Raw genomic sequence first — 6,475 nt, forward strand, 5'->3', positions numbered from 1 at the left:
CCTGGGTGGCCTCTGTGGCGTTTGCTCTGACTGTCTGGGGGGCCTGCCAGGTCAGACCACCTGCCTTTCATCAGAGGCTGCCACAGGGCTGTGCTGGGGGAGCAGCCAGGAATGCCCTGTCCCTCTTCCCTGCTGCCCAGCTGCTGGGCCACGAAAATCCCTAAGCACTAAGCACAGATAGCCACTGATGGTAGCAGCCACAAAGCCGTCACAGCCTGCCTGAGAACTCTAGGGCCAGGTGCTATAGGTCTTCCTGTGTCTTACCCCAGGTCCCAGAGTTGCACAGGGAGGCCAGTCACCCCTGCCCAGAGCAAGCAGGCTGGAGGCACACCCTGAGCCCACCTCAGCTGGGCTCCGCTTTTGGTCAGGTATCAGAATCTTCGGCAGAGCCTATGCCCAGCACTGAATTGAAGAGCCACTGCTCCAGGGCAGACAGATCTTTCTTCCCCTCACCTCTTTTTTTTTTTTTTAAATAACAGCTTTATTGAGATAAAACTGACATCACCAGCTAAGTGCACTGTTTACTTGGGAGATACTTGGGAGGCTGAGGCAGGAGGATCACAAGTTTGAGACTAGCCTCTGCAACTGAGCAAGACCATCTTTTGAAATATAAAAATAAATAAATAAATAAAAGGGCTGGGGGACGTAATTCAGCAGTAGAGAACCCCTGGATTCAACCCCTAGTTCCATAAAAAAATACCTAAAATTAAATTAAAAATCATCACTATTTACCCACTTAAAAGTGTACAATTGAGTAGTTTGGGGTATGGGCACAGGGCACAGGGTTGTACGGCCATCACCACAGTCATGCACTATGGCCCTGAAAGAGGCCTGAACAATGTCCCTGCCTGTGGAGAGCAGGTCAGACCTGAGACACTACCCTGGACTTGCCAGGATACCCGGTCAACTCGTGCTTTCAGCCAATGTCCCTGATAGCCTGTTCTTTGCCAGGTTGGTGCTGAAGGGGAGGGAGGAAAAGGGAGGGTGGCTCCAGTCCTGCCCTTGGGGAGCTGGGTTCCCAGAATCAAGGACAATCTGTAGCTCAGAAGCCCTAGAGTCCTCTCCCAGGGTCTGCAGGGAGGTAAGGCTGTGCCCTCTGGGAGTAGCTGAGCCCCAGAACACTCAGCTGCCAAAGAGCCGCTTCAGTCCGTAGGCCAACAGCAAGAAGGGGAGGGCACTCATGCAACTGACTCCGCTGACCAGCCTCCTGGGAGGGACTCCATGATCCCTGGTGAGCATTCACTAAAGTGAATTTCCCCAAATACAGTAGTAGCTATTCCTAAAAAAGAGGGGCAGCGGCACATGCGGCTCAGGAGGCTGAGACAAGAGGATCACGGGTTCCATGCTACCCTCAGCACCTTAGCGAGGCACTTTACAACTCATAGAGACCCTGTCTATATATAAAATATGAAAGAAGGCTGGGGATGTGGATCAGTGGTAAAACGCCCGTGGGTTCAATCTTCAATGCCAAAAAAGGGGCGGGGGGTTATGTGGAAATGTTTAGCAGCATTAGGGCTTCTTTGTCCATGATGAAGGGAGTTTGCAGGCCAAATTTCTCAGAAATTAAATATGGGATCTTTTTTGGTCGTGGCAGAAATTGGTTAATTAGAAAATTTACTGGTTTAAGTAACTGAATATCAGCTTCAGGAATAGCTGAATCCAGGTGCTTATGGATTTGATCAGGAATCTGCCTCTCTGTGTGTCTTGGCTCTGCTTTCTCTGGGTTGGCTCTTCTCTGTGGCTGACTGTAGGCTCCCTGCAGCTGGAGGCGGACATCCTACTGGCAGAAGATGCTTCTTTCCCAATAGTTCCCATAAAAGTCCAAGAACTGACCCTGAAAATCAGGTTGTTAGCAGAAAAAGGATGAAATCTGGGTAGGCGTGAACAGTACATGGTCACTGTGGTGTCAATGGAGAGGGCCAGAGGCGGGAGTGATGTTCCTGGGGACACAGACTTGGACAGAGACAAACTTCTGGACTCATCTCTCAGTGCTCCCTCCTCAGTCCTCAGTTGCTTCCAGTCATGTCATTGGAGCCCTGAGAGGACAGGAGCTGCTTTCCCACTATAGATTCCCTCTCCAGAAATCTGGAAGGGAGCAGTGCAGGTGCACTGGTATCCTGCAGTAGCTCATGGCCATCTGCCCACTCGTCTCTGCCTGAGCACCTGAGAAGGGAATCGTTGCCCATTCACCTCTTTTCCAAGAAAAGGGTCTTTGTCTGACTGGAAGGAATGGCACACGCCTGTAATCCCCAGCCACTCAGGAGGCTAAGGCAGGAGGATCTCAAATTTGAGGCCAGCTTGGGCAACTTAGCGAGACCCTGTCTCAAAAACTAAAAAAGGGCTGGGGATGCAGCTCAGTGGTAGAGTGCCTCTGGGCTCCATCCCCAGTACTCCAAGAAAAAGTCTTTAGAAGGGAGACAGAACCCAGACATGTTGGATAGGCATGACTCACCCGGAGAGTCTATCCAGGTATTTCAGAGGGAACCCTGTTGGAGCTTTCTGGGTGGCCCACAAATGCCCTGTCTAGGGCCTCTGAGGCCATGCCCTCATCATCTCAGGAAGCAAAACCTCTACTTTCTGCACCAGGGAGTCAGTCTGGGATATTTCTGGAAGTGGAGTGGACTCCATGTCTGGGGCCATCTCCTCCTCACTCTAAGGCTGCTACTCTAAAAGCAGCTTGCCTGGGGTGCTGGGTAAATCACTGTTCCTCTCTGGTCTTCACTATCCTGTCTGTAAAATGGGGTTGTGGGCCAGAAATTCAGTGCCTACTTTCATTTATAAATGAGAAAGTGGGCTGGGTGTGACACCAGGAAATGGTAGGGACCATGGGAAAAGAGCTGGTTCATGAGGCAGCTAACTGTCAAGTCCAAGGCTGACCCACAGTTCCACTAAAGAAAGAAAGGGCAGCAATCCAGCTACGAGGTGAAATTTCCTTCTTTTGACAATTCAAAGTCATAACCCACTTATGACTGTATTTGACTGATGGGGGTCAGATGATGCCTGAGGTCCTGTGCCTTCCTGCCACCAACTAGACCCACACTATTCTGTGACTCCCCTTCAATATGCACTTGGCCTTTCCCCAAACAGCCAGGTAGCCCCAAGGAATAGGGATCCCATCCCTCCTCTCAGTCTGTGAACCTCACCCTCACTGTGCAATAGGCTTTGGGGCTCAACCAGCTCTTTTGTGGCTCTATCAAGTGGCTAGAAGTGCCCACCAGGCTGGGAATGTGGCTCAAGCGGTAGCACACTCGCCTGGCATGTGTGCGGCCCGGGGTTCGATCCTCAGCACCACATACAAACAAAAATGTTGTGTCCGCCAAAAACTAAAAAATAAATATTAAAAAAAAATTTTTTAAAAAAGAAGTGCCCACCAACGGTCCAAGCCTCCATGGGTAAAGGTGGCCGTGGAGGCTGAGAGGACTAGAAATCATTTGTCCAGCTCACTGAAGAGGCCAACTGGAATGAAGCCACATCTAGGACCAGAATCATCCATGTCATGGTCATCGGGCTCTATGATATACAGATGGAGAGATGGAAGGAGGAGAACTCTGGTCTCTCTTCTCATTGCCTAGAGATGGGGACATAACCCAGGCACATCCTAGTTCAGCTCTTGCAGCAATGTCAATAATGGGGCCAGGCAGAGTGGCAGGGGCTGAAGGAGCAGTCTTACTAGCCTAGTAAACCCTCAAAGGCGCGGGCCCCTCCAAATCGAACCTGCTGTAGGCACCTGGGGCATGGCTCCGCACCACTGACCCTATGGGCTCTGCCCACGCTCAATACCTGGCAGGTGCCCCAAAGGATTGGGAACCCATAGCAGCTGCCTTCCAGTTGGTACGACCCTCGGGAACGAAGTGGGTCCCAGTTGATAAAACCAAGGTCAGGCAAGGGATCGGACTGGGTTACCTGGGAGGAACCCCACGCTCCCTGCACGCCCGCACAGTCCGGACAGCAAAAGGCCGCCGGGGCCGTCCAGGGTCAGCTCGCTCGGGAGCCCAAGATGCGCACCTGGCTTCAGTCCCAGCCAGGTGTCAAGCGGAGAACGCCCAGCCAGCCAGAGACGGCCCTTCCCCGCCCCCGGGTCCAACGCACACGGCGCATGTGACCCAGGGCCCGGCTCCCGGGAGGACGCGCTGACGCCGCGTCACCCCATTCCGGGCCGAGCGCCCCATTGGCTGCGGCGGCCAGCGGGGGCGGGGCTCGCCTGGCTCCGCGCCCCTACTCCCTGGTCTGCAGCCGCTGACCTGCCCTGGCCGCGTGTGCCTCAAGCCTGGCTTTCCGACTATCCCGGGTCCTGGCAAAATCAGGGCAACAGCTGGGAGGCCCTGGGCAAGTCGCTTCACTTCCTTGTGCCTCAGTTACCTCATCTGTAAAATGGGATGGGGACAGTCCTCTTCAGGCTGTTGGGGGGAATGAACGGGTTAATACAAGGAATGTATTTGCACGCTATAAGTATGCTCAATGGCTCAGTGATTATAGACCGTGGTCAAACCTGCCGGCTGAGAGCACTTGTTCACCAGACTGGGACCCCGCCCACTCCTGGGTACACCAGGGCAGAAAAGTTTGTGCCCTAAGCGCCAAGGCTCAGAACTCCCCAGCCAAGAATGGCCTGAGGATCCTATTTAGAAGTCTAGGGATCCTTGGGGAGAAACCACCCAGACAAGCAGGTTCCCCTGAAGAACTGGAGCCTCTAGCCTGACTCGTGTATTGCTGGTTGCCTCGGTGATCCTAGGCTATGGGGCAAAGATTTGTTTTGGTGGCAAAGACTCCCTCACCCTCTATAGGGGGCTTCAGCCAAGTTTCCATTTCAACTGGCTTTTCTAGTCTGGGGTGCAGGTTTTATGTTGACCTTGCCTTACCTTTTTCCCTCTCTTGAATTCCTGTAATTTTGAAGTCCATATTTATTGAGCTGTGCTCTTCACATATGTGCTAAACTCGTTATAAGAATAGTGAATTGAGAACATTGAAAGCAGATCTGTTGCAATGGATGCAGTCATGCAATCGATGACTCCAAAACCTTAGCTGCTTTGGCAAAGTGACAAATCTAAGCTAAAGACTCAGGAAAGTGAAGTGATCCCAGGTCATATAGCAAGCAGGTGAAAAACCAGATCAGCTGAGTGAATAAGGTGGTCTTGAACTTTACCCAGTATCCCCTACTCCCACCTCTTGGGAAGAACATTTGCATTTGCAGGGAAGTTACCACCGAAGGAGAGAGGCGGGTGGAAGGATGGACTGAGAAGCCAACTGTGTTCCCTGTGTTCCCTAGCAGAGGCTCATCTTGAGCAGGGCTACTTGTAGATGTGGTTTGGAGACCCCCAGGGCTCCTGGCCATCCTGTTCTGGGTAATTTTCCATAGCAGCCATTTCCAGGAAAGGAACAAAGAGGATTGTGCATCCAGGCTGAGCCCCAGGGACTTGGGCCTCTCTGGCCACTCTTGGCCTACACACCCCACCCCCTTCTAAAATACAGCACTAATTTTGTCCAGACAGGCTGTATCTGGGGTTGGCCCAGCAATTGTCAGGATGGCTGTCTCATTGAGGCCTGGGGCTCCAAGCCCTTATTCTCCATGACTATTCCCCAACAAGTTACTCTCTGTTGCAAACCTCTGGAGGCTCACTTTCAGATACCTGAATTTCAGTTCTGGTTTATTTCAGTCTACCTTCTAGGGACCCCTTCCTCTCCCCTGCCTGGCCTGGCTCAGTCCCTGTCATAGGGCCCAGGGTTCACTTCCAGCCTTCTCCTCCACCAGGAGAACTTGCCCAGCCTGTCATGGTCCAGGATAACTGGGCTTAGGTCTAACACAGAGTCCATCTCTTCCTCATGGTGGTAGATCCCAGAAACATGTACCAAATCTGTAGTCAGACAATCCTGCAGGGTCCAACTTTGCTGCTCCCTAAGTAGCTGTGTGACCTTGGGCTGGTCACTTTCTCTAGGTCATCTGGGTACTGGCTTCTTCCTTCAGAAGCTGCTGGCCCTCAAGCCCAACCCCCTCTCCTGCCTCCATGGCTGGATCTGGTAGGAAACCAGATTAAGACAGGATGGGAAATTGTAGCCTCTACTAGGCTCTCCCTTTGATCACTCCCTTTCTCTGGAGGCCAGTCTTCTGGTTCCTGTGCTGATCTCACAGTCCTCCTCCACATCATCCCTAACCTCCAAGCCAGCCCCTGGAGAGGCATCTTTAGATCCCTGTTAGGAGGAAAGCAGAGGCACATAGTGGTGATGTAATTGGCCTGAAGCCACAAAGCAGGTCTGGAAGAGCCATGACTCGTACCTCAGATTAGAGTCTGTCTTGTTCTCAAGAGTCAAATACAGAAAGTGAGGTTTGTAGGGTCTCCCTTGCCCTCCGCAGTCCAGAGACCTCTGGGCCCTGTCCTGGGGCTTCCACTCAGCCCTTTCATTAGGTGCTAGAGGAACTGAGGCCCAGGCTAGGGTCTGCTCTGGAAATGGGCACGTCTGCCAAAGGCTGCTGTGCGGGAGG

The sequence above is a fragment of the Marmota monax genome, unplaced genomic scaffold, assembly GCF_021218885.2.
Source record: "Marmota monax isolate L192 unplaced genomic scaffold, Marmota_monax_Labrador192_F-V1.1 WCK01_AAM20220418_F8-fsc00291, whole genome shotgun sequence".
NCBI classification, from domain to species: Eukaryota; Metazoa; Chordata; class Mammalia; order Rodentia; family Sciuridae; genus Marmota; species Marmota monax.